The following is a 27,388-nucleotide window of genomic DNA, read 5'->3' as shown; positions in this document are numbered from 1 at the left end:
GAAGCTGTAGTCCAAAAAGTTGCTTTGCCATTCAGAAATGGTCTATTTTAATGTTGACATGTCTTAGATGCAGATGTCACAACAATGCAGTAAAGTAGAGCACTGTACATAGTTTTAGTCAAATAACATATAAAGGGCTCTTCCGGGATCTCTCGCACCCAAAGCGAGAATCATACGCCTAGACCAAAAAGTCTACTAGTTCGAGATTTGCTTTCTTATTTTGGCCTTTTGAGGCGTTTATTTTGGCTTTTTTGGCTCTTTTGCCTAGTGCACAGTCTCAGTCTTGACTACACACATGAATGTATCAAGCCCTTATGCACAAATCAGTTGGTATTTGGGCTAAAAAGACAGTAACACAATTCAACTCCTGGAGACTGTACTTGAAAGCGTAATGTACCACACGTGCTAGGGAAAATACAGTCCCGGCTTGTCATGCTAATGTAAGAGCCAGATGTGCTAGATCTATGCTCTGTGGACACTGGCTTAACAGCAAATTATTTATTCACCCTCACTCGTCTGCAGTTGCGATTCACTTAGTGAAAGGTATCGCTAGTGTAATAGCTACCAGAGCATCCACATTTTTGTTGTCAATGTAGGCTTGGCTGGCAATTTAACCCAAAAAAGGGCCAGGGATCTCTTGCTTCTAAACAATAACCGAAGCTGTAGTCCAAAAAGTTGCTTTGCCATTCAGAAATGGTCTATTTTAATGTTGACATGTCTTAGATGCAGATGTCACAACAATGCAGTAAAGTAGAGCACTGTACATAGTTTTAGTCAAATAACATATAAAGGGCTCGTCCGGGATTTGAACACGGGACCTGTCGCACCCAAAGCGAGAATCATACGCCTAGACCAACGAGCCTACTAGTTCCGTATTTGCTTTCTTATTTTGGCCTTTTGAGGCGTTTATTTTGGCTTTTTTTGGCTCTTTTGCCTAGTGCACAGTCTCAGTCTTGACTACACACATGAATGTATCAAGCCCTTATGCACAAATCAGTTGGCATTTGGGCTGAAAAGACAGTAACACAATTCAACTCCTGGAGACTGTACTTGAAAACGTAATATACCACACGTGCTAGGGAAAATACAGTCCCGTCTTGTCATGCTAATGTAAGAGCCAGATGTGCTAGATCTATGCTCTGTGGACACTGGCTTAACAGCAAATTATTTATTCACCCTCACTCGTCTGCAGTTGCGATTCACTTCGTGACAGGTATCGCTATTGTAATAGCTACCAGAGCATCCACATTTTTGTTGTCAATGTAGGCTTGGCTGGCAATTTAACCCAAAAAAGGGCCAGGGATCTCTCGCTTCTAAACAATAACAGAATAACTGAAGATGTAGTCCAACAAGCTGCTTTGCCATTCAGAAACGGTCTGTTTAAACGTTGACATGTCTTAGAAGCAGATGTCACAACAATGCAGTAAAGAAGAGCACTGTACATAATTTTAGTCAAATAACATATAAAGGGCTTGTCCGGGATTTGAACCCAGGACCTCTCACACCCGAAGCGAGAATCATACGACTAGACCAACGAGCCTACTAGTTCAACATTTGATTTCTTATTTTGGCCTTTTGAGGCGTTTGTTTAGGCTTTTTTGGCTCTTTTGCCTAGTGCACATTCTCAGTCTTGACTACACACATCTATGTATCACGCTTTTATGCACAAATCAGTTGGCATTTGGGCTGAAAAGACAGTAACACAATTCAACTCCTGAAGACTGTACTTGAAAACGTAATGTACCACACGTGCTAGGGAAAATACAGTCGCGGCTTGTCATGCTAATGTAAGAGCCAGATGTGCTAGATCTATGCTCTGTGGACACTGGCTTAACAGCAAATTATTTATTCACCCTCACTCGTCTGCAGTTGCGATTCACTTAGTGAAAGGTATCGCTAGTGTAATAGCTACCAGAGCATCCACATTTTTGTTGTCAATGTAGGCTTGGCTGGCAATTTAACCCAAAAAAGGGCCAGGGATCTCTTGCTTCTAAACAATAACCGAAGCTGTAGTCCAAAAAGTTGCTTTGCCATTCAGAAATGGTCTATTTTAATGTTGACATGTCTTAGATGCAGATGTCACAACAATGCAGTAAAGTAGAGCACTGTACATAGTTTTAGTCAAATAACATATAAAGGGCTCGTCCGGGATTTGAACCCGGGACCTCTCGCACCCAAAGCGAGAATCATACGCCTAGACCAACGAGCCTAATAGTTCCGTATTTGCTTTCTTATTTTGGCCTTTTGAGGCGTTTATTTTGGCTTTTTTTGGCTCTTTTGCCTAGTGCACAGTCTCAGTCTTGACTACACACATGAATGTATCAAGCCCTTATGCACAAATCAGTTGGCATTTGGGCTGAAAAGACAGTAACACAATTCAACTCCTGGAGACTGTACTTGAAAACGTAATATACCACACGTGCTAGGGAAAATACAGTCCCGTCTTGTCATGCTAATGTAAGAGCCAGATGTGCTAGATCTATGCTCTGTGGACACTGGCTTAACAGCAAATTATTTATTCACCCTCACTCGTCTGCAGTTGCGATTCACTTCGTGACAGGTATCGCTATTGTAATAGCTACCAGAGCATCCACATTTTTGTTGTCAATGTAGGCTTGGCTGGCAATTTAACCCAAAAAAGGGCCAGGGATCTCTCGCTTCTAAACAATAACAGAATAACTGAAGATGTAGTCCAACAAGCTGCTTTGCCATTCAGAAACGGTCTGTTTAAACGTTGACATGTCTTAGAAGCAGATGTCACAACAATGCAGTAAAGAAGAGCACTGTACATAATTTTAGTCAAATAACATATAAAGGGCTTGTCCGGGATTTGAACCCAGGACCTCTCACACCCGAAGCGAGAATCATACGACTAGACCAACGAGCCTACTAGTTCAATATTTGATTTCTTATTTTGGCCTTTTGAGGCGTTTATTTAGGCTTTTTTGGCTCTTTTGCCTAGTGCACATTCTCAGTCTTGACTACACACATCTATGTATCACGCTTTTATGCACAAATCAGTTGTCATTTGGGCTGAAAAGACAGTAACACAATTCAACTCCTGAAGACTGTACTTGAAAACGTAATGTACCACACGTGCTAGGGAAAATACAGTCCCGGCTTGTCATGCTAACGTAAGAGCCAGATGTGCTAGATCTATGCTCTGTGGACACTGGCTTAACAGCAAATTATTTATTCACCCTCACTCGTCTGCAGTTGCGATTCACTTAGTGAAAGGTATCGCTAGTGTAATAGCTACCAGAGCATCCACATTTTTGTTGTCAATGTAGGCTTGGCTGGCAATTTAACCCAAAAAAGGGCCAGGGATCTCTTGCTTCTAAACAATAACCGAAGCTGTAGTCCAAAAAGTTGCTTTGCCATTCAGAAATGGTCTATTTTAATGTTGACATATCTTAGATGCAGATGTCACAACAATGCAGTAAAGTAGAGCACTGTACATAGTTTTAGTCAAATAACATATAAAGGGCTCTTCCGGGATCTCTCGCACCCAAAGCGAGAATCATACGCCTAGACCAAAAAGCCTACTAGTTCGAGATTTGCTTTCTTATTTTGGCCTTTTGAGGCGTTTATTTTGGCTTTTTTGGCTCTTTTGCCTAGTGCACAGTCTCAGTCTTGACTACACACATGAATGTATCAAGCCCTTATGCACAAATCAGTTGGTATTTGGGCTAAAAAGACAGTAACACAATTCAACTCCTGGAGACTGTACTTGAAAGCGTAATGTACCACACGTGCTAGGGAAAATACAGTCCCGGCTTGTCATGCTAATGTAAGAGCCAGATGTGCTAGATCTATGCTCTGTGGACACTGGCTTAACAGCAAATTATTTATTCACCCTCACTCGTCTGCAGTTGCGATTCACTTAGTGAAAGGTATCGCTAGTGTAATAGCTACCAGAGCATCCACATTTTTGTTGTCAATGTAGGCTTGGCTGGCAATTTAACCCAAAAAAGGGCCAGGGATCTCTTGCTTCTAAACAATAACCGAAGCTGTAGTCCAAAAAGTTGCTTTGCCATTCAGAAATGGTCTATTTTATTGTTGACATGTCTTAGATGCAGATGTCACAACAATGCAGTAAAGTAGAGCACTGTACATAGTTTTAGTCAAATAACATATAAAGGGCTCGTCCGGGATTTGAACACGGGACCTCTCGCACCCAAAGCGAGAATCATACGCCTAGACCAACGAGCCTACTAGTTCCGTATTTGCTTTCTTATTTTGGCCTTTTGAGGCGTTTATTTTGGCTTTTTTTGGCTCTTTTGCCTAGTGCACAGTCTCAGTCTTGACTACACACATGAATGTATCAAGCCCTTATGCACAAATCAGTTGGCATTTGGGCTGAAAAGACAGTAACACAATTCAACTCCTGGAGACTGTACTTGAAAACGTAATATACCACACGTGCTAGGGAAAATACAGTCCCGTCTTGTCATGCTAATGTAAGAGCCAGATGTGCTAGATCTATGCTCTGTGGACACTGGCTTAACAGCAAATTATTTATTCACCCTCACTCGTCTGCAGTTGCGATTCACTTCGTGACAGGTATCGCTATTGTAATAGCTACCAGAGCATCCACATTTTTGTTGTCAATGTAGGCTTGGCTGGCAATTTAACCCAAAAAAGGGCCAGGGATCTCTCGCTTCTAAACAATAACAGAATAACTGAAGATGTAGTCCAACAAGCTGCTTTGCCATTCAGAAACGGTCTGTTTAAACGTTGACATGTCTTAGAAGCAGATGTCACAACAATGCAGTAAAGAAGAGCACTGTACATAATTTTAGTCAAATAACATATAAAGGGCTTGTCCGGGATTTGAACCCAGGACCTCTCACACCCGAAGCGAGAATCATACGACTAGACCAACGAGCCTACTAGTTCAATATTTGATTTCTTATTTTGGCCTTTTGAGGCGTTTATTTAGGCTTTTTTGGCTCTTTTGCCTAGTGCACATTCTCAGTCTTGACTACACACATCTATGTATCACGCTTTTATGCACAAATCAGTTGTCATTTGGGCTGAAAAGACAGTAACACAATTCAACTCCTGAAGACTGTACTTGAAAACGTAATGTACCACACGTGCTAGGAAAAATACAGTCCCGGCTTGTCATGCTAACGTAAGAGCCAGATGTGCTAGATCTATGCTCTGTGGACACTGGCTTAACAGCAAATTATTTATTCACCCTCACTCGTCTGCAGTTGCGATTCACTTAGTGAAAGGTATCGCTAGTGTAATAGCTACCAGAGCATCCACATTTTTGTTGTCAATGTAGGCTTGGCTGGCAATTTAACCCAAAAAAGGGCCAGGGATCTCTTGCTTCTAAACAATAACCGAAGCTGTAGTCCAAAAAGTTGCTTTGCCATTCAGAAATGGTCTATTTTAATGTTGACATATCTTAGATGCAGATGTCACAACAATGCAGTAAAGTAGAGCACTGTACATAGTTTTAGTCAAATAACATATAAAGGGCTCGTCCGGGATTTGAACCCGGGACCTCTCGCACCCAAAGCGAGAATCATACGCCTAGACCAACGAGCCTACTAGTTCAACATTTGCTTTCTTATTTTGGCCTTTTGAGGCGTTTATTTTGGCTTTTTTTGGCTCTTTTGCCTAGTGCACAGTCTCAGTCTTGACTACACACATGAATGTATCAAGCCCTTATGCACAAATCAGTTGGCATTTGGGCTGAAAAGACAGTAACACAATTCAACTCCTGGAGACTGTACTTGAAAACGTAATATACCACACGTGCTAGGGAAAATACAGTCCCGTCTTGTCATGCTAATGTAAGAGCCAGATGTGCTAGATCTATGCTCTGTGGACACTGGCTTAACAGCAAATTATTTATTCACCCTCACTCGTCTGCAGTTGCGATTCACTTCGTGACAGGTATCGCTATTGTAATAGCTACCAGAGCATCCACATTTTTGTTGTCAATGTAGGCTTGGCTGGCAATTTAACCCAAAAAAGGGCCAGGGATCTCTTGCTTCTAAACAATAACCGAAGCTGTAGTCCAAAAAGTTGCTTTGCCATTCAGAAATGGTCTATTTTAATGTTGACATGTCTTAGATGCAGATGTCACAACAATGCAGTAAAGTAGAGCACTGTACATAGTTTTAGTCAAATAACATATAAAGGGCTCTTCCGGGATTTGAACCCGGGACCTCTCACACCCGAAGCGAGAATCATACGACTAGACCAACGAGCCTACTATTTCAACATTTGATTTCTTTTTTTGTCCTTTTGAGGCGTTTATTTTGGCTTTTTTGGCTCTTTTGCCTAGTGCACAGTCTCAGTCTTGACTACACACATGAATGTATCAAGCCCTTATGCACAAATCAGTTGGTATTTGGGCTAAAAAGACAGTAACACAATTCAACTCCTGGAGACTGTACTTGAAAGCGTAATGTACCACACGTGCTAGGGAAAATACAGTCCCGGCTTGTCATGCTAATGTAAGAGCCAGATGTGCTAGATCTATGCTCTGTGGACACTGGCTTAACAGCAAATTATTTATTCACCCTCACTCGTCTGCAGTTGCGATTCACTTAGTGAAAGGTATCGCTAGTGTAATAGCTACCAGAGCATCCACATTTTTGTTGTCAATGTAGGCTTGGCTGGCAATTTAACCCAAAAAAGGGCCAGGGATCTCTTGCTTCTAAACAATAACCGAAGCTGTAGTCCAAAAAGTTGCTTTGCCATTCAGAAATGGTCTATTTTAATGTTGACATGTCTTAGATGCAGATGTCACAACAATGCAGTAAAGTAGAGCACTGTACATAGTTTTAGTCAAATAACATATAAAGGGCTCGTCCGGGATTTGAACCCGGGACCTCTCGCACCCAAAGCGAGAATCATACGCCTAGACCAACGAGCCTAATAGTTCCGTATTTGCTTTCTTATTTTGGCCTTTTGAGGCGTTTATTTTGGCTTTTTTTGGCTCTTTTGCCTAGTGCACAGTCTCAGTCTTGACTACACACATGAATGTATCAAGCCCTTATGCACAAATCAGTTGGCATTTGGGCTGAAAAGACAGTAACACAATTCAACTCCTGGAGACTGTACTTGAAAACGTAATATACCACACGTGCTAGGGAAAATACAGTCCCGTCTTGTCATGCTAATGTAAGAGCCAGATGTGCTAGATCTATGCTCTGTGGACACTGGCTTAACAGCAAATTATTTATTCACCCTCACTCGTCTGCAGTTGCGATTCACTTCGTGACAGGTATCGCTATTGTAATAGCTACCAGAGCATCCACATTTTTGTTGTCAATGTAGGCTTGGCTGGCAATTTAACCCAAAAAAGGGCCAGGGATCTCTCGCTTCTAAACAATAACAGAATAACTGAAGATGTAGTCCAACAAGCTGCTTTGCCATTCAGAAACTGTCTGTTTAAACGTTGACATGTCTTAGAAGCAGATGTCACAACAATGCAGTAAAGAAGAGCACTGTACATAATTTTAGTCAAATAACATATAAAGGGCTTGTCCGGGATTTGAACCCAGGACCTCTCACACCCGAAGCGAGAATCATACGACTAGACCAACGAGCCTACTAGTTCAAGATTTGATTTCTTATTTTGGCCTTTTGAGGCGTTTATTTAGGCTTTTTTGGCTCTTTTGCCTAGTGCACATTCTCAGTCTTGACTACACACATCTATGTATCACGCTTTTATGCACAAATCAGTTGTCATTTGGGCTGAAAAGACAGTAACACAATTCAACTCCTGAAGACTGTACTTGAAAACGTAATGTACCACACGTGCTAGGGAAAATACAGTCCCGGCTTGTCATGCTAACGTAAGAGCCAGATGTGCTAGATCTATGCTCTGTGGACACTGGCTTAACAGCAAATTATTTATTCACCCTCACTCGTCTGCAGTTGCGATTCACTTAGTGAAAGGTATCGCTAGTGTAATAGCTACCAGAGCATCCACATTTTTGTTGTCAATGTAGGCTTGGCTGGCAATTTAACCCAAAAAAGGGCCAGGGATCTCTTGCTTCTAAACAATAACCGAAGCTGTAGTCCAAAAAGTTGCTTTGCCATTCAGAAATGGTCTATTTTAATGTTGACATGTCTTAGATGCAGATGTCACAACAATGCAGTAAAGTAGAGCACTGTACATAGTTTTAGTCAAATAACATATAAAGGGCTCTTCCGGGATCTCTCGCACCCAAAGCGAGAATCATACGCCTAGACCAAAAAGCCTACTAGTTCGAGATTTGCTTTCTTATTTTGGCCTTTTGAGGCGTTTATTTTGGCTTTTTTGGCTCTTTTGCCTAGTGCACAGTCTCAGTCTTGACTACACACATGAATGTATCAAGCCCTTATGCACAAATCAGTTGGTATTTGGGCTAAAAAGACAGTAACACAATTCAACTCCTGGAGACTGTACTTGAAAGCGTAATGTACCACACGTGCTAGGGAAAATACAGTCCCGGCTTGTCATGCTAATGTAAGAGCCAGATGTGCTAGATCTATGCTCTGTGGACACTGGCTTAACAGCAAATTATTTATTCACCCTCACTCGTCTGCAGTTGCGATTCACTTAGTGAAAGGTATCGCTAGTGTAATAGCTACCAGAGCATCCACATTTTTGTTGTCAATGTAGGCTTGGCTGGCAATTTAACCCAAAAAAGGGCCAGGGATCTCTTGCTTCTAAACAATAACCGAAGCTGTAGTCCAAAAAGTTGCTTTGCCATTCAGAAATGGTCTATTTTATTGTTGACATGTCTTAGATGCAGATGTCACAACAATGCAGTAAAGTAGAGCACTGTACATAGTTTTAGTCAAATAACATATAAAGGGCTCGTCCGGGATTTGAACACGGGACCTGTCGCACCCAAAGCGAGAATCATACGCCTAGACCAACGAGCCTACTAGTTCCGTATTTGCTTTCTTATTTTGGCCTTTTGAGGCGTTTATTTTGGCTTTTTTTGGCTCTTTTGCCTAGTGCACAGTCTCAGTCTTGACTACACACATGAATGTATCAAGCCCTTATGCACAAATCAGTTGGCATTTGGGCTGAAAAGACAGTAACACAATTCAACTCCTGGAGACTGTACTTGAAAACGTAATATACCACACGTGCTAGGGAAAATACAGTCCCGTCTTGTCATGCTAATGTAAGAGCCAGATGTGCTAGATCTATGCTCTGTGGACACTGGCTTAACAGCAAATTATTTATTCACCCTCACTCGTCTGCAGTTGCGATTCACTTCGTGACAGGTATCGCTATTGTAATAGCTACCAGAGCATCCACATTTTTGTTGTCAATGTAGGCTTGGCTGGCAATTTAACCCAAAAAAGGGCCAGGGATCTCTCGCTTCTAAACAATAACAGAATAACTGAAGATGTAGTCCAACAAGCTGCTTTGCCATTCAGAAACGGTCTGTTTAAACGTTGACATGTCTTAGAAGCAGATGTCACAACAATGCAGTAAAGAAGAGCACTGTACATAATTTTAGTCAAATAACATATAAAGGGCTTGTCCGGGATTTGAACCCAGGACCTCTCACACCCGAAGCGAGAATCATACGACTAGACCAACGAGCCTACTAGTTCAACATTTGATTTCTTATTTTGGCCTTTTGAGGCGTTTGTTTAGGCTTTTTTGGCTCTTTTGCCTAGTGCACATTCTCAGTCTTGACTACACACATCTATGTATCACGCTTTTATGCACAAATCAGTTGGCATTTGGGCTGAAAAGACAGTAACACAATTCAACTCCTGAAGACTGTACTTGAAAACGTAATGTACCACACGTGCTAGGGAAAATACAGTCGCGGCTTGTCATGCTAATGTAAGAGCCAGATGTGCTAGATCTATGCTCTGTGGACACTGGCTTAACAGCAAATTATTTATTCACCCTCACTCGTCTGCAGTTGCGATTCACTTAGTGAAAGGTATCGCTAGTGTAATAGCTACCAGAGCATCCACATTTTTGTTGTCAATGTAGGCTTGGCTGGCAATTTAACCCAAAAAAGGGCCAGGGATCTCTTGCTTCTAAACAATAACCGAAGCTGTAGTCCAAAAAGTTGCTTTGCCATTCAGAAATGGTCTATTTTAATGTTGACATGTCTTAGATGCAGATGTCACAACAATGCAGTAAAGTAGAGCACTGTACATAGTTTTAGTCAAATAACATATAAAGGGCTCGTCCGGGATTTGAACCCGGGACCTCTCGCACCCAAAGCGAGAATCATACGCCTAGACCAACGAGCCTAATAGTTCCGTATTTGCTTTCTTATTTTGGCCTTTTGAGGCGTTTATTTTGGCTTTTTTTGGCTCTTTTGCCTAGTGCACAGTCTCAGTCTTGACTACACACATGAATGTATCAAGCCCTTATGCACAAATCAGTTGGCATTTGGGCTGAAAAGACAGTAACACAATTCAACTCCTGGAGACTGTACTTGAAAACGTAATATACCACACGTGCTAGGGAAAATACAGTCCCGTCTTGTCATGCTAATGTAAGAGCCAGATGTGCTAGATCTATGCTCTGTGGACACTGGCTTAACAGCAAATTATTTATTCACCCTCACTCGTCTGCAGTTGCGATTCACTTCGTGACAGGTATCGCTATTGTAATAGCTACCAGAGCATCCACATTTTTGTTGTCAATGTAGGCTTGGCTGGCAATTTAACCCAAAAAAGGGCCAGGGATCTCTCGCTTCTAAACAATAACAGAATAACTGAAGATGTAGTCCAACAAGCTGCTTTGCCATTCAGAAACGGTCTGTTTAAACGTTGACATGTCTTAGAAGCAGATGTCACAACAATGCAGTAAAGAAGAGCACTGTACATAATTTTAGTCAAATAACATATAAAGGGCTTGTCCGGGATTTGAACCCAGGACCTCTCACACCCGAAGCGAGAATCATACGACTAGACCAACGAGCCTACTAGTTCAAGATTTGATTTCTTATTTTGGCCTTTTGAGGCGTTTATTTAGGCTTTTTTGGCTCTTTTGCCTAGTGCACATTCTCAGTCTTGACTACACACATCTATGTATCACGCTTTTATGCACAAATCAGTTGTCATTTGGGCTGAAAAGACAGTAACACAATTCAACTCCTGAAGACTGTACTTGAAAACGTAATGTACCACACGTGCTAGGGAAAATACAGTCCCGGCTTGTCATGCTAACGTAAGAGCCAGATGTGCTAGATCTATGCTCTGTGGACACTGGCTTAACAGCAAATTATTTATTCACCCTCACTCGTCTGCAGTTGCGATTCACTTAGTGAAAGGTATCGCTAGTGTAATAGCTACCAGAGCATCCACATTTTTGTTGTCAATGTAGGCTTGGCTGGCAATTTAACCCAAAAAAGGGCCAGGGATCTCTTGCTTCTAAACAATAACCGAAGCTGTAGTCCAAAAAGTTGCTTTGCCATTCAGAAATGGTCTATTTTAATGTTGACATATCTTAGATGCAGATGTCACAACAATGCAGTAAAGTAGAGCACTGTACATAGTTTTAGTCAAATAACATATAAAGGGCTCTTCCGGGATCTCTCGCACCCAAAGCGAGAATCATACGCCTAGACCAAAAAGCCTACTAGTTCGAGATTTGCTTTCTTATTTTGGCCTTTTGAGGCGTTTATTTTGGCTTTTTTGGCTCTTTTGCCTAGTGCACAGTCTCAGTCTTGACTACACACATGAATGTATCAAGCCCTTATGCACAAATCAGTTGGTATTTGGGCTAAAAAGACAGTAACACAATTCAACTCCTGGAGACTGTACTTGAAAGCGTAATGTACCACACGTGCTAGGGAAAATACAGTCCCGGCTTGTCATGCTAATGTAAGAGCCAGATGTGCTAGATCTATGCTCTGTGGACACTGGCTTAACAGCAAATTATTTATTCACCCTCACTCGTCTGCAGTTGCGATTCACTTAGTGAAAGGTATCGCTAGTGTAATAGCTACCAGAGCATCCACATTTTTGTTGTCAATGTAGGCTTGGCTGGCAATTTAACCCAAAAAAGGGCCAGGGATCTCTTGCTTCTAAACAATAACCGAAGCTGTAGTCCAAAAAGTTGCTTTGCCATTCAGAAATGGTCTATTTTATTGTTGACATGTCTTAGATGCAGATGTCACAACAATGCAGTAAAGTAGAGCACTGTACATAGTTTTAGTCAAATAACATATAAAGGGCTCGTCCGGGATTTGAACACGGGACCTGTCGCACCCAAAGCGAGAATCATACGCCTAGACCAACGAGCCTACTAGTTCCGTATTTGCTTTCTTATTTTGGCCTTTTGAGGCGTTTATTTTGGCTTTTTTTGGCTCTTTTGCCTAGTGCACAGTCTCAGTCTTGACTACACACATGAATGTATCAAGCCCTTATGCACAAATCAGTTGGCATTTGGGCTGAAAAGACAGTAACACAATTCAACTCCTGGAGACTGTACTTGAAAACGTAATATACCACACGTGCTAGGGAAAATACAGTCCCGTCTTGTCATGCTAATGTAAGAGCCAGATGTGCTAGATCTATGCTCTGTGGACACTGGCTTAACAGCAAATTATTTATTCACCCTCACTCGTCTGCAGTTGCGATTCACTTCGTGACAGGTATCGCTATTGTAATAGCTACCAGAGCATCCACATTTTTGTTGTCAATGTAGGCTTGGCTGGCAATTTAACCCAAAAAAGGGCCAGGGATCTCTCGCTTCTAAACAATAACAGAATAACTGAAGATGTAGTCCAACAAGCTGCTTTGCCATTCAGAAACGGTCTGTTTAAACGTTGACATGTCTTAGAAGCAGATGTCACAACAATGCAGTAAAGAAGAGCACTGTACATAATTTTAGTCAAATAACATATAAAGGGCTTGTCCGGGATTTGAACCCAGGACCTCTCACACCCGAAGCGAGAATCATACAACTAGACCAACGAGCCTACTAGTTCAACATTTGATTTCTTATTTTGGCCTTTTGAGGCGTTTGTTTAGGCTTTTTTGGCTCTTTTGCCTAGTGCACATTCTCAGTCTTGACTACACACATCTATGTATCATGCTTTTATGCACAAATCAGTTGGCATTTGGGCTGAAAAGACAGTAACACAATTCAACTCCTGAAGACTGTACTTGAAAACGTAATGTACCACACGTGCTAGGGAAAATACAGTCGCGGCTTGTCATGCTAATGTAAGAGCCAGATGTGCTAGATCTATGCTCTGTGGACACTGGCTTAACAGCAAATTATTTATTCACCCTCACTCGTCTGCAGTTGCGATTCACTTAGTGAAAGGTATCGCTAGTGTAATAGCTACCAGAGCATCCACATTTTTGTTGTCAATGTAGGCTTGGCTGGCAATTTAACCCAAAAAAGGGCCAGGGATCTCTTGCTTCTAAACAATAACCGAAGCTGTAGTCCAAAAAGTTGCTTTGCCATTCAGAAATGGTCTATTTTAATGTTGACATGTCTTAGATGCAGATGTCACAACAATGCAGTAAAGTAGAGCACTGTACATAGTTTTAGTCAAATAACATATAAAGGGCTCGTCCGGGATTTGAACCCGGGACCTCTCGCACCCAAAGCGAGAATCATACTCCTAGACCAACGAGCCTACTAGTTCAACATTTGCTTTCTTATTTTGGCCTTTTGAGGCGTTTATTTTGGCTTTTTTTGGCTCTTTTGCCTAGTGCACAGTCTCAGTCTTGACTACACACATGAATGTATCAAGCCCTTATGCACAAATCAGTTGGCATTTGGGCTGAAAAGACAGTAACACAATTCAACTCCTGGAGACTGTACTTGAAAACGTAATATACCACACGTGCTAGGGAAAATACAGTCCCGTCTTGTCATGCTAATGTAAGAGCCAGATGTGCTAGATCTATGCTCTGTGGACACTGGCTTAACAGCAAATTATTTATTCACCCTCACTCGTCTGCAGTTGCGATTCACTTCGTGACAGGTATCGCTATTGTAATAGCTACCAGAGCATCCACATTTTTGTTGTCAATGTAGGCTTGGCTGGCAATTTAACCCAAAAAAGGGCCAGGGATCTCTTGCTTCTAAACAATAACCGAAGCTGTAGTCCAAAAAGTTGCTTTGCCATTCAGAAATGGTCTATTTTAATGTTGACATGTCTTAGATGCAGATGTCACAACAATGCAGTAAAGTAGAGCACTGTACATAGTTTTAGTCAAATAACATATAAAGGGCTCTTCCGGGATTTGAACCCGGGACCTCTCACACCCGAAGCGAGAATCATACGACTAGACCAACGAGCCTACTATTTCAACATTTGATTTCTTTTTTTGTCCTTTTGAGGCGTTTATTTTGGCTTTTTTGGCTCTTTTGCCTAGTGCACAGTCTCAGTCTTGACTACACACATGAATGTATCAAGCCCTTATGCACAAATCAGTTGGTATTTGGGCTAAAAAGACAGTAACACAATTCAACTCCTGGAGACTGTACTTGAAAGCGTAATGTACCACACGTGCTAGGGAAAATACAGTCCCGGCTTGTCATGCTAATGTAAGAGCCAGATGTGCTAGATCTATGCTCTGTGGACACTGGCTTAACAGCAAATTATTTATTCACCCTCACTCGTCTGCAGTTGCGATTCACTTAGTGAAAGGTATCGCTAGTGTAATAGCTACCAGAGCATCCACATTTTTGTTGTCAATGTAGGCTTGGCTGGCAATTTAACCCAAAAAAGGGCCAGGGATCTCTTGCTTCTAAACAATAACCGAAGCTGTAGTCCAAAAAGTTGCTTTGCCATTCAGAAATGGTCTATTTTAATGTTGACATGTCTTAGATGCAGATGTCACAACAATGCAGTAAAGTAGAGCACTGTACATAGTTTTAGTCAAATAACATATAAAGGGCTCGTCCGGGATTTGAACCCGGGACCTCTCGCACCCAAAGCGAGAATCATACGCCTAGACCAACGAGCCTAATAGTTCCGTATTTGCTTTCTTATTTTGGCCTTTTGAGGCGTTTATTTTGGCTTTTTTTGGCTCTTTTGCCTAGTGCACAGTCTCAGTCTTGACTACACACATGAATGTATCAAGCCCTTATGCACAAATCAGTTGGCATTTGGGCTGAAAAGACAGTAACACAATTCAACTCCTGGAGACTGTACTTGAAAACGTAATATACCACACGTGCTAGGGAAAATACAGTCCCGTCTTGTCATGCTAATGTAAGAGCCAGATGTGCTAGATCTATGCTCTGTGGACACTGGCTTAACAGCAAATTATTTATTCACCCTCACTCGTCTGCAGTTGCGATTCACTTCGTGACAGGTATCGCTATTGTAATAGCTACCAGAGCATCCACATTTTTGTTGTCAATGTAGGCTTGGCTGGCAATTTAACCCAAAAAAGGGCCAGGGATCTCTCGCTTCTAAACAATAACAGAATAACTGAAGATGTAGTCCAACAAGCTGCTTTGCCATTCAGAAACGGTCTGTTTAAACGTTGACATGTCTTAGAAGCAGATGTCACAACAATGCAGTAAAGAAGAGCACTGTACATAATTTTAGTCAAATAACATATAAAGGGCTTGTCCGGGATTTGAACCCAGGACCTCTCACACCCGAAGCGAGAATCATACGACTAGACCAACGAGCCTACTAGTTCAAGATTTGATTTCTTATTTTGGCCTTTTGAGGCGTTTATTTAGGCTTTTTTGGCTCTTTTGCCTAGTGCACATTCTCAGTCTTGACTACACACATCTATGTATCACGCTTTTATGCACAAATCAGTTGTCATTTGGGCTGAAAAGACAGTAACACAATTCAACTCCTGAAGACTGTACTTGAAAACGTAATGTACCACACGTGCTAGGGAAAATACAGTCCCGGCTTGTCATGCTAACGTAAGAGCCAGATGTGCTAGATCTATGCTCTGTGGACACTGGCTTAACAGCAAATTATTTATTCACCCTCACTCGTCTGCAGTTGCGATTCACTTAGTGAAAGGTATCGCTAGTGTAATAGCTACCAGAGCATCCACATTTTTGTTGTCAATGTAGGCTTGGCTGGCAATTTAACCCAAAAAAGGGCCAGGGATCTCTTGCTTCTAAACAATAACCGAAGCTGTAGTCCAAAAAGTTGCTTTGCCATTCAGAAATGGTCTATTTTAATGTTGACATATCTTAGATGCAGATGTCACAACAATGCAGTAAAGTAGAGCACTGTACATAGTTTTAGTCAAATAACATATAAAGGGCTCTTCCGGGATCTCTCGCACCCAAAGCGAGAATCATACGCCTAGACCAAAAAGCCTACTAGTTCGAGATTTGCTTTCTTATTTTGGCCTTTTGAGGCGTTTATTTTGGCTTTTTTGGCTCTTTTGCCTAGTGCACAGTCTCAGTCTTGACTACACACATGAATGTATCAAGCCCTTATGCACAAATCAGTTGGTATTTGGGCTAAAAAGACAGTAACACAATTCAACTCCTGGAGACTGTACTTGAAAGCGTAATGTACCACACGTGCTAGGGAAAATACAGTCCCGGCTTGTCATGCTAATGTAAGAGCCAGATGTGCTAGATCTATGCTCTGTGGACACTGGCTTAACAGCAAATTATTTATTCACCCTCACTCGTCTGCAGTTGCGATTCACTTAGTGAAAGGTATCGCTAGTGTAATAGCTACCAGAGCATCCACATTTTTGTTGTCAATGTAGGCTTGGCTGGCAATTTAACCCAAAAAAGGGCCAGGGATCTCTTGCTTCTAAACAATAACCGAAGCTGTAGTCCAAAAAGTTGCTTTGCCATTCAGAAATGGTCTATTTTATTGTTGACATGTCTTAGATGCAGATGTCACAACAATGCAGTAAAGTAGAGCACTGTACATAGTTTTAGTCAAATAACATATAAAGGGCTCGTCCGGGATTTGAACACGGGACCTCTCGCACCCAAAGCGAGAATCATACGCCTAGACCAACGAGCCTACTAGTTCCGTATTTGCTTTCTTATTTTGGCCTTTTGAGGCGTTTATTTTGGCTTTTTTTGGCTCTTTTGCCTAGTGCACAGTCTCAGTCTTGACTACACACATGAATGTATCAAGCCCTTATGCACAAATCAGTTGGCATTTGGGCTGAAAAGACAGTAACACAATTCAACTCCTGGAGACTGTACTTGAAAACGTAATATACCACACGTGCTAGGGAAAATACAGTCCCGTCTTGTCATGCTAATGTAAGAGCCAGATGTGCTAGATCTATGCTCTGTGGACACTGGCTTAACAGCAAATTATTTATTCACCCTCACTCGTCTGCAGTTGCGATTCACTTCGTGACAGGTATCGCTATTGTAATAGCTACCAGAGCATCCACATTTTTGTTGTCAATGTAGGCTTGGCTGGCAATTTAACCCAAAAAAGGGCCAGGGATCTCTCGCTTCTAAACAATAACAGAATAACTGAAGATGTAGTCCAACAAGCTGCTTTGCCATTCAGAAACGGTCTGTTTAAACGTTGACATGTCTTAGAAGCAGATGTCACAACAATGCAGTAAAGAAGAGCACTGTACATAATTTTAGTCAAATAACATATAAAGGGCTTGTCCGGGATTTGAACCCAGGACCTCTCACACCCGAAGCGAGAATCATACGACTAGACCAACGAGCCTACTAGTTCAACATTTGATTTCTTATTTTGGCCTTTTGAGGCGTTTGTTTAGGCTTTTTTGGCTCTTTTGCCTAGTGCACATTCTCAGTCTTGACTACACACATCTATGTATCACGCTTTTATGCACAAATCAGTTGTCATTTGGGCTGAAAAGACAGTAACACAATTCAACTCCTGAAGACTGTACTTGAAAACGTAATGTACCACACGTGCTAGGGAAAATACAGTCCCGGCTTGTCATGCTAACGTAAGAGCCAGATGTGCTAGATCTATGCTCTGTGGACACTGGCTTAACAGCAAATTATTTATTCACCCTCACTCGTCTGCAGTTGCGATTCACTTAGTGAAAGGTATCGCTAGTGTAATAGCTACCAGAGCATCCACATTTTTGTTGTCAATGTAGGCTTGGCTGGCAATTTAACCCAAAAAAGGGCCAGGGATCTCTTGCTTCTAAACAATAACCGAAGCTGTAGTCCAAAAAGTTGCTTTGCCATTCAGAAATGGTCTATTTTAATGTTGACATATCTTAGATGCAGATGTCACAACAATGCAGTAAAGTAGAGCACTGTACATAGTTTTAGTCAAATAACATATAAAGGGCTCTTCCGGGATCTCTCGCACCCAAAGCGAGAATCATACGCCTAGACCAAAAAGCCTACTAGTTCGAGATTTGCTTTCTTATTTTGGCCTTTTGAGGCGTTTATTTTGGCTTTTTTGGCTCTTTTGCCTAGTGCACAGTCTCAGTCTTGACTACACACATGAATGTATCAAGCCCTTATGCACAAATCAGTTGGTATTTGGGCTAAAAAGACAGTAACACAATTCAACTCCTGGAGACTGTACTTGAAAGCGTAATGTACCACACGTGCTAGGGAAAATACAGTCCCGGCTTGTCATGCTAATGTAAGAGCCAGATGTGCTAGATCTATGCTCTGTGGACACTGGCTTAACAGCAAATTATTTATTCACCCTCACTCGTCTGCAGTTGCGATTCACTTAGTGAAAGGTATCGCTAGTGTAATAGCTACCAGAGCATCCACATTTTTGTTGTCAATGTAGGCTTGGCTGGCAATTTAACCCAAAAAAGGGCCAGGGATCTCTTGCTTCTAAACAATAACCGAAGCTGTAGTCCAAAAAGTTGCTTTGCCATTCAGAAATGGTCTATTTTATTGTTGACATGTCTTAGATGCAGATGTCACAACAATGCAGTAAAGTAGAGCACTGTACATAGTTTTAGTCAAATAACATATAAAGGGCTCGTCCGGGATTTGAACACGGGACCTCTCGCACCCAAAGCGAGAATCATACGCCTAGACCAACGAGCCTACTAGTTCCGTATTTGCTTTCTTATTTTGGCCTTTTGAGGCGTTTATTTTGGCTTTTTTTGGCTCTTTTGCCTAGTGCACAGTCTCAGTCTTGACTACACACATGAATGTATCAAGCCCTTATGCACAAATCAGTTGGCATTTGGGCTGAAAAGACAGTAACACAATTCAACTCCTGGAGACTGTACTTGAAAACGTAATATACCACACGTGCTAGGGAAAATACAGTCCCGTCTTGTCATGCTAATGTAAGAGCCAGATGTGCTAGATCTATGCTCTGTGGACACTGGCTTAACAGCAAATTATTTATTCACCCTCACTCGTCTGCAGTTGCGATTCACTTCGTGACAGGTATCGCTATTGTAATAGCTACCAGAGCATCCACATTTTTGTTGTCAATGTAGGCTTGGCTGGCAATTTAACCCAAAAAAGGGCCAGGGATCTCTCGCTTCTAAACAATAACAGAATAACTGAAGATGTAGTCCAACAAGCTGCTTTGCCATTCAGAAACGGTCTGTTTAAACGTTGACATGTCTTAGAAGCAGATGTCACAACAATGCAGTAAAGAAGAGCACTGTACATAATTTTAGTCAAATAACATATAAAGGGCTTGTCCGGGATTTGAACCCAGGACCTCTCACACCCGAAGCGAGAATCATACGACTAGACCAACGAGCCTACTAGTTCAACATTTGATTTCTTATTTTGGCCTTTTGAGGCGTTTGTTTAGGCTTTTTTGGCTCTTTTGCCTAGTGCACATTCTCAGTCTTGACTACACACATCTATGTATCACGCTTTTATGCACAAATCAGTTGGCATTTGGGCTGAAAAGACAGTAACACAATTCAACTCCTGAAGACTGTACTTGAAAACGTAATGTACCACACGTGCTAGGGAAAATACAGTCCCGGCTTGTCATGCTAATGTAAGAGCCAGATGTGCTAGATCTATGCTCTGTGGACACTGGCTTAACAGCAAATTATTTATTCACCCTCACTCGTCTGCAGTTGCGATTCACTTAGTGAAAGGTATCGCTAGTGTAATAGCTACCAGAGCATCCACATTTTTGTTGTCAATGTAGGCTTGGCTGGCAATTTAACCCAAAAAAGGGCCAGGGATCTCTTGCTTCTAAACAATAACCGAAGCTGTAGTCCAAAAAGTTGCTTTGCCATTCAGAAATGGTCTATTTTAATGTTGACATGTCTTAGATGCAGATGTCACAACAATGCAGTAAAGTAGAGCACTGTACATAGTTTTAGTCAAATAACATATAAAGGGCTCGTCCGGGATTTGAACCCGGGACCTCTCGCACCCAAAGCGAGAATCATACGCCTAGACCAACGAGCCTACTAGTTCAACATTTGCTTTCTTATTTTGGCCTTTTGAGGCGTTTATTTTGGCTTTTTTTGGCTCTTTTGCCTAGTGCACAGTCTCAGTCTTGACTACACACATGAATGTATCAAGCCCTTATGCACAAATCAGTTGGCATTTGGGCTGAAAAGACAGTAACACAATTCAACTCCTGGAGACTGTACTTGAAAACGTAATATACCACACGTGCTAGGGAAAATACAGTCCCGTCTTGTCATGCTAATGTAAGAGCCAGATGTGCTAGATCTATGCTCTGTGGACACTGGCTTAACAGCAAATTATTTATTCACCCTCACTCGTCTGCAGTTGCGATTCACTTCGTGACAGGTATCGCTATTGTAATAGCTACCAGAGCATCCACATTTTTGTTGTCAATGTAGGCTTGGCTGGCAATTTAACCCAAAAAAGGGCCAGGGATCTCTTGCTTCTAAACAATAACCGAAGCTGTAGTCCAAAAAGTTGCTTTGCCATTCAGAAATGGTCTATTTTAATGTTGACATGTCTTAGATGCAGATGTCACAACAATGCAGTAAAGTAGAGCACTGTACATAGTTTTAGTCAAATAACATATAAAGGGCTCTTCCGGGATTTGAACCCGGGACCTCTCACACCCGAAGCGAGAATCATACGACTAGACCAACGAGCCTACTATTTCAACATTTGATTTCTTTTTTTGTCCTTTTGAGGCGTTTATTTTGGCTTTTTTGGCTCTTTTGCCTAGTGCACAGTCTCAGTCTTGACTACACACATGAATGTATCAAGCCCTTATGCACAAATCAGTTGGTATTTGGGCTAAAAAGACAGTAACACAATTCAACTCCTGGAGACTGTACTTGAAAGCGTAATGTACCACACGTGCTAGGGAAAATACAGTCCCGGCTTGTCATGCTAATGTAAGAGCCAGATGTGCTAGATCTATGCTCTGTGGACACTGGCTTAACAGCAAATTATTTATTCACCCTCACTCGTCTGCAGTTGCGATTCACTTAGTGAAAGGTATCGCTAGTGTAATAGCTACCAGAGCATCCACATTTTTGTTGTCAATGTAGGCTTGGCTGGCAATTTAACCCAAAAAAGGGCCAGGGATCTCTTGCTTCTAAACAATAACCGAAGCTGTAGTCCAAAAAGTTGCTTTGCCATTCAGAAATGGTCTATTTTAATGTTGACATGTCTTAGATGCAGATGTCACAACAATGCAGTAAAGTTGAGCACTGTACATAGTTTTAGTCAAATAACATATAAAGGGCTCGTCCGGGATTTGAACCCGGGACCTCTCGCACCCAAAGCGAGAATCATACGCCTAGACCAACGAGCCTAATAGTTCCGTATTTGCTTTCTTATTTTGGCCTTTTGAGGCGTTTATTTTGGCTTTTTTTGGCTCTTTTGCCTAGTGCACAGTCTCAGTCTTGACTACACACATGAATGTATCAAGCCCTTATGCACAAATCAGTTGGCATTTGGGCTGAAAAGACAGTAACACAATTCAACTCCTGGAGACTGTACTTGAAAACGTAATATACCACACGTGCTAGGGAAAATACAGTCCCGTCTTGTCATGCTAATGTAAGAGCCAGATGTGCTAGATCTATGCTCTGTGGACACTGGCTTAACAGCAAATTATTTATTCACCCTCACTCGTCTGCATTTGCGATTCACTTCGTGACAGGTATCGCTATTGTAATAGCTACCAGAGCATCCACATTTTTGTTGTCAATGTAGGCTTGGCTGGCAATTTAACCCAAAAAAGGGCCAGGGATCTCTCGCTTCTAAACAATAACAGAATAACTGAAGATGTAGTCCAACAAGCTGCTTTGCCATTCAGAAACGGTCTGTTTAAACGTTGACATGTCTTAGAAGCAGATGTCACAACAATGCAGTAAAGAAGAGCACTGTACATAATTTTAGTCAAATAACATATAAAGGGCTTGTCCGGGATTTGAACCCAGGACCTCTCACACCCGAAGCGAGAATCATACGACTAGACCAACGAGCCTACTAGTTCAAGATTTGATTTCTTATTTTGGCCTTTTGAGGCGTTTATTTAGGCTTTTTTGGCTCTTTTGCCTAGTGCACATTCTCAGTCTTGACTACACACATCTATGTATCACGCTTTTATGCACAAATCAGTTGTCATTTGGGCTGAAAAGACAGTAACACAATTCAACTCCTGAAGACTGTACTTGAAAACGTAATGTACCACACGTGCTAGGGAAAATACAGTCCCGGCTTGTCATGCTAACGTAAGAGCCAGATGTGCTAGATCTATGCTCTGTGGACACTGGCTTAACAGCAAATTATTTATTCACCCTCACTCGTCTGCAGTTGCGATTCACTTAGTGAAAGGTATCGCTAGTGTAATAGCTACCAGAGCATCCACATTTTTGTTGTCAATGTAGGCTTGGCTGGCAATTTAACCCAAAAAAGGGCCAGGGATCTCTTGCTTCTAAACAATAACCGAAGCTGTAGTCCAAAAAGTTGCTTTGCCATTCAGAAATGGTCTATTTTAATGTTGACATGTCTTAGATGCAGATGTCACAACAATGCAGTAAAGTAGAGCACTGTACATAGTTTTAGTCAAATAACATATAAAGGGCTCGTCCGGGATTTGAACCCGGGACCTCTCGCACCCAAAGCGAGAATCATACGCCTAGACCAACGAGCCTAATAGTTCCGTATTTGCTTTCTTATTTTGGCCTTTTGAGGCGTTTATTTTGGCTTTTTTTGGCTCTTTTGCCTAGTGCACAGTCTCAGTCTTGACTACACACATGAATGTATCAAGCCCTTATGCACAAATCAGTTGGCATTTGGGCTGAAAAGACAGTAACACAATTCAACTCCTGGAGACTGTACTTGAAAACGTAATATACCACACGTGCTAGGGAAAATACAGTCCCGTCTTGTCATGCTAATGTAAGAGCCAGATGTGCTAGATCTATGCTCTGTGGACACTGGCTTAACAGCAAATTATTTATTCACCCTCACTCGTCTGCAGTTGCGATTCACTTCGTGACAGGTATCGCTATTGTAATAGCTACCAGAGCATCCACATTTTTGTTGTCAATGTAGGCTTGGCTGGCAATTTAACCCAAAAAAGGGCCAGGGATCTCTCGCTTCTAAACAATAACAGAATAACTGAAGATGTAGTCCAACAAGCTGCTTTGCCATTCAGAAACTGTCTGTTTAAACGTTGACATGTCTTAGAAGCAGATGTCACAACAATGCAGTAAAGAAGAGCACTGTACATAATTTTAGTCAAATAACATATAAAGGGCTTGTCCGGGATTTGAACCCAGGACCTCTCACACCCGAAGCGAGAATCATACGACTAGACCAACGAGCCTACTAGTTCAAGATTTGATTTCTTATTTTGGCCTTTTGAGGCGTTTATTTAGGCTTTTTTGGCTCTTTTGCCTAGTGCACATTCTCAGTCTTGACTACACACATCTATGTATCACGCTTTTATGCACAAATCAGTTGTCATTTGGGCTGAAAAGACAGTAACACAATTCAACTCCTGAAGACTGTACTTGAAAACGTAATGTACCACACGTGCTAGGGAAAATACAGTCCCGGCTTGTCATGCTAACGTAAGAGCCAGATGTGCTAGATCTATGCTCTGTGGACACTGGCTTAACAGCAAATTATTTATTCACCCTCACTCGTCTGCAGTTGCGATTCACTTAGTGAAAGGTATCGCTAGTGTAATAGCTACCAGAGCATCCACATTTTTGTTGTCAATGTAGGCTTGGCTGGCAATTTAACCCAAAAAAGGGCCAGGGATCTCTTGCTTCTAAACAATAACCGAAGCTGTAGTCCAAAAAGTTGCTTTGCCATTCAGAAATGGTCTATTTTAATGTTGACATATCTTAGATGCAGATGTCACAACAATGCAGTAAAGTAGAGCACTGTACATAGTTTTAGTCAAATAACATATAAAGGGCTCTTCCGGGATCTCTCGCACCCAAAGCGAGAATCATACGCCTAGACCAAAAAGCCTACTAGTTCGAGATTTGCTTTCTTATTTTGGCCTTTTGAGGCGTTTATTTTGGCTTTTTTGGCTCTTTTGCCTAGTGCACAGTCTCAGTCTTGACTACACACATGAATGTATCAAGCCCTTATGCACAAATCAGTTGGTATTTGGGCTAAAAAGACAGTAACACAATTCAACTCCTGGAGACTGTACTTGAAAGCGTAATGTACCACACGTGCTAGGGAAAATACAGTCCCGGCTTGTCATGCTAATGTAAGAGCCAGATGTGCTAGATCTATGCTCTGTGGACACTGGCTTAACAGCAAATTATTTATTCACCCTCACTCGTCTGCAGTTGCGATTCACTTAGTGAAAGGTATCGCTAGTGTAATAGCTACCAGAGCATCCACATTTTTGTTGTCAATGTAGGCTTGGCTGGCAATTTAACCCAAAAAAGGGCCAGGGATCTCTTGCTTCTAAACAATAACCGAAGCTGTAGTCCAAAAAGTTGCTTTGCCATTCAGAAATGGTCTATTTTATTGTTGACATGTCTTAGATGCAGATGTCACAACAATGCAGTAAAGTAGAGCACTGTACATAGTTTTAGTCAAATAACATATAAAGGGCTCGTCCGGGATTTGAACACGGGACCTCTCGCACCCAAAGCGAGAATCATACGCCTAGACCAACGAGCCTACTAGTTCCGTATTTGCTTTCTTATTTTGGCCTTTTGAGGCGTTTATTTTGGCTTTTTTTGGCTCTTTTGCCTAGTGCACAGTCTCAGTCTTGACTACACACATGAATGTATCAAGCCCTTATGCACAAATCAGTTGGCATTTGGGCTGAAAAGACAGTAACACAATTCAACTCCTGGAGACTGTACTTGAAAACGTAATATACCACACGTGCTAGGGAAAATACAGTCCCGTCTTGTCATGCTAATGTAAGAGCCAGATGTGCTAGATCTATGCTCTGTGGACACTGGCTTAACAGCAAATTATTTATTCACCCTCACTCGTCTGCAGTTGCGATTCACTTCGTGACAGGTATCGCTATTGTAATAGCTACCAGAGCATCCACATTTTTGTTGTCAATGTAGGCTTGGCTGGCAATTTAACCCAAAAAAGGGCCAGGGATCTCTCGCTTCTAAACAATAACAGAATAACTGAAGATGTAGTCCAACAAGCTGCTTTGCCATTCAGAAACGGTCTGTTTAAACGTTGACATGTCTTAGAAGCAGATGTCACAACAATGCAGTAAAGAAGAGCACTGTACATAATTTTAGTCAAATAACATATAAAGGGCTTGTCCGGGATTTGAACCCAGGACCTCTCACACCCGAAGCGAGAATCATACAACTAGACCAACGAGCCTACTAGTTCAACATTTGATTTCTTATTTTGGCCTTTTGAGGCGTTTGTTTAGGCTTTTTTGGCTCTTTTGCCTAGTGCACATTCTCAGTCTTGACTACACACATCTATGTATCACGCTTTTATGCACAAATCAGTTGGCATTTGGGCTGAAAAGACAGTAACACAATTCAACTCCTGAAGACTGTACTTGAAAACGTAATGTACCACACGTGCTAGGGAAAATACAGTCGCGGCTTGTCATGCTAATGTAAGAGCCAGATGTGCTAGATCTATGCTCTGTGGACACTGGCTTAACAGCAAATTATTTATTCACCCTCACTCGTCTGCAGTTGCGATTCACTTAGTGAAAGGTATCGCTAGTGTAATAGCTACCAGAGCATCCACATTTTTGTTGTCAATGTAGGCTTGGCTGGCAATTTAACCCAAAAAAGGGCCAGGGATCTCTTGCTTCTAAACAATAACCGAAGCTGTAGTCCAAAAAGTTGCTTTGCCATTCAGAAATGGTCTATTTTAATGTTGACATGTCTTAGATGCAGATGTCACAACAATGCAGTAAAGTAGAGCACTGTACATAGTTTTAGTCAAATAACATATAAAGGGCTCGTCCGGGATTTGAACCCGGGACCTCTCGCACCCAAAGCGAGAATCATACGCCTAGACCAACGAGCCTACTAGTTCAACATTTGCTTTCTTATTTTGGCCTTTTGAGGCGTTTATTTTGGCTTTTTTTGGCTCTTTTGCCTAGTGCACAGTCTCAGTCTTGACTACACACATGAATGTATCAAGCCCTTATGCACAAATCAGTTGGCATTTGGGCTGAAAAGACAGTAACACAATTCAACTCCTGGAGACTGTACTTGAAAACGTAATATACCACACGTGCTAGGGAAAATACAGTCCCGTCTTGTCATGCTAATGTAAGAGCCAGATGTGCTAGATCTATGCTCTGTGGACACTGGCTTAACAGCAAATTATTTATTCACCCTCACTCGTCTGCAGTTGCGATTCACTTCGTGACAGGTATCGCTATTGTAATAGCTACCAGAGCATCCACATTTTTGTTGTCAATGTAGGCTTGGCTGGCAATTTAACCCAAAAAAGGGCCAGGGATCTCTTGCTTCTAAACAATAACCGAAGCTGTAGTCCAAAAAGTTGCTTTGCCATTCAGAAATGGTCTATTTTAATGTTGACATGTCTTAGATGCAGATGTCACAACAATGCAGTAAAGTAGAGCACTGTACATAGTTTTAGTCAAATAACATATAAAGGGCTCTTCCGGGATTTGAACCCGGGACCTCTCACACCCGAAGCGAGAATCATACGACTAGACCAACGAGCCTACTATTTCAACATTTGATTTCTTTTTTTGTCCTTTTGAGGCGTTTATTTTGGCTTTTTTGGCTCTTTTGCCTAGTGCACAGTCTCAGTCTTGACTACACACATGAATGTATCAAGCCCTTATGCACAAATCAGTTGGTATTTGGGCTAAAAAGACAGTAACACAATTCAACTCCTGGAGACTGTACTTGAAAGCGTAATGTACCACACGTGCTAGGGAAAATACAGTCCCGGCTTGTCATGCTAATGTAAGAGCCAGATGTGCTAGATCTATGCTCTGTGGACACTGGCTTAACAGCAAATTATTTATTCACCCTCACTCGTCTGCAGTTGCGATTCACTTAGTGAAAGGTATCGCTAGTGTAATAGCTACCAGAGCATCCACATTTTTGT

The 27,388-nt window shown here is 41.7% G+C and overlaps 10 non-coding genes across 10 annotated transcripts; all 10 read right to left on the bottom strand.

Annotated features, from left to right (window-relative positions):
* Positions 1-2,137: 2,137 nt before the first annotated feature.
* On the bottom strand, positions 2,138-2,209 carry trnap-ugg (transfer RNA proline (anticodon UGG)). Its single transcript has one exon. It is a non-coding gene; the product is annotated as a tRNA-Pro (tRNA).
* A 3,278-nt stretch (positions 2,210-5,487) lies between these two features.
* Positions 5,488-5,559, bottom strand: trnap-ugg (transfer RNA proline (anticodon UGG)). The gene has a single exon. It is a non-coding gene; the product is annotated as a tRNA-Pro (tRNA).
* A 1,267-nt stretch (positions 5,560-6,826) lies between these two features.
* trnap-ugg (transfer RNA proline (anticodon UGG)) lies at positions 6,827-6,898 on the bottom strand. Its single transcript has one exon. It is a non-coding gene; the product is annotated as a tRNA-Pro (tRNA).
* Positions 6,899-10,176: 3,278 nt separating this feature from the next.
* Positions 10,177-10,248, bottom strand: trnap-ugg (transfer RNA proline (anticodon UGG)). The gene has a single exon. It is a non-coding gene; the product is annotated as a tRNA-Pro (tRNA).
* A 3,278-nt stretch (positions 10,249-13,526) lies between these two features.
* trnap-ugg (transfer RNA proline (anticodon UGG)) lies at positions 13,527-13,598 on the bottom strand. Its single transcript has one exon. It is a non-coding gene; the product is annotated as a tRNA-Pro (tRNA).
* A 1,267-nt stretch (positions 13,599-14,865) lies between these two features.
* On the bottom strand, positions 14,866-14,937 carry trnap-ugg (transfer RNA proline (anticodon UGG)). The gene has a single exon. It is a non-coding gene; the product is annotated as a tRNA-Pro (tRNA).
* Positions 14,938-20,218: 5,281 nt separating this feature from the next.
* trnap-ugg (transfer RNA proline (anticodon UGG)) lies at positions 20,219-20,290 on the bottom strand. The gene has a single exon. It is a non-coding gene; the product is annotated as a tRNA-Pro (tRNA).
* Positions 20,291-21,557: 1,267 nt separating this feature from the next.
* trnap-ugg (transfer RNA proline (anticodon UGG)) lies at positions 21,558-21,629 on the bottom strand. The gene has a single exon. It is a non-coding gene; the product is annotated as a tRNA-Pro (tRNA).
* Positions 21,630-22,904: 1,275 nt separating this feature from the next.
* trnap-ugg (transfer RNA proline (anticodon UGG)) lies at positions 22,905-22,976 on the bottom strand. The gene has a single exon. It is a non-coding gene; the product is annotated as a tRNA-Pro (tRNA).
* A 3,278-nt stretch (positions 22,977-26,254) lies between these two features.
* Positions 26,255-26,326, bottom strand: trnap-ugg (transfer RNA proline (anticodon UGG)). The gene has a single exon. It is a non-coding gene; the product is annotated as a tRNA-Pro (tRNA).
* Between the last annotated feature and the right edge of the window lie 1,062 nt (positions 26,327-27,388).

This window comes from Brachyhypopomus gauderio, chromosome 8, assembly GCF_052324685.1.
Source record: "Brachyhypopomus gauderio isolate BG-103 chromosome 8, BGAUD_0.2, whole genome shotgun sequence".
In the NCBI taxonomy this organism is placed as follows: domain Eukaryota; kingdom Metazoa; phylum Chordata; class Actinopteri; order Gymnotiformes; family Hypopomidae; genus Brachyhypopomus; species Brachyhypopomus gauderio.
This window is presented reverse-complemented; position numbering and strand designations above follow the sequence as displayed.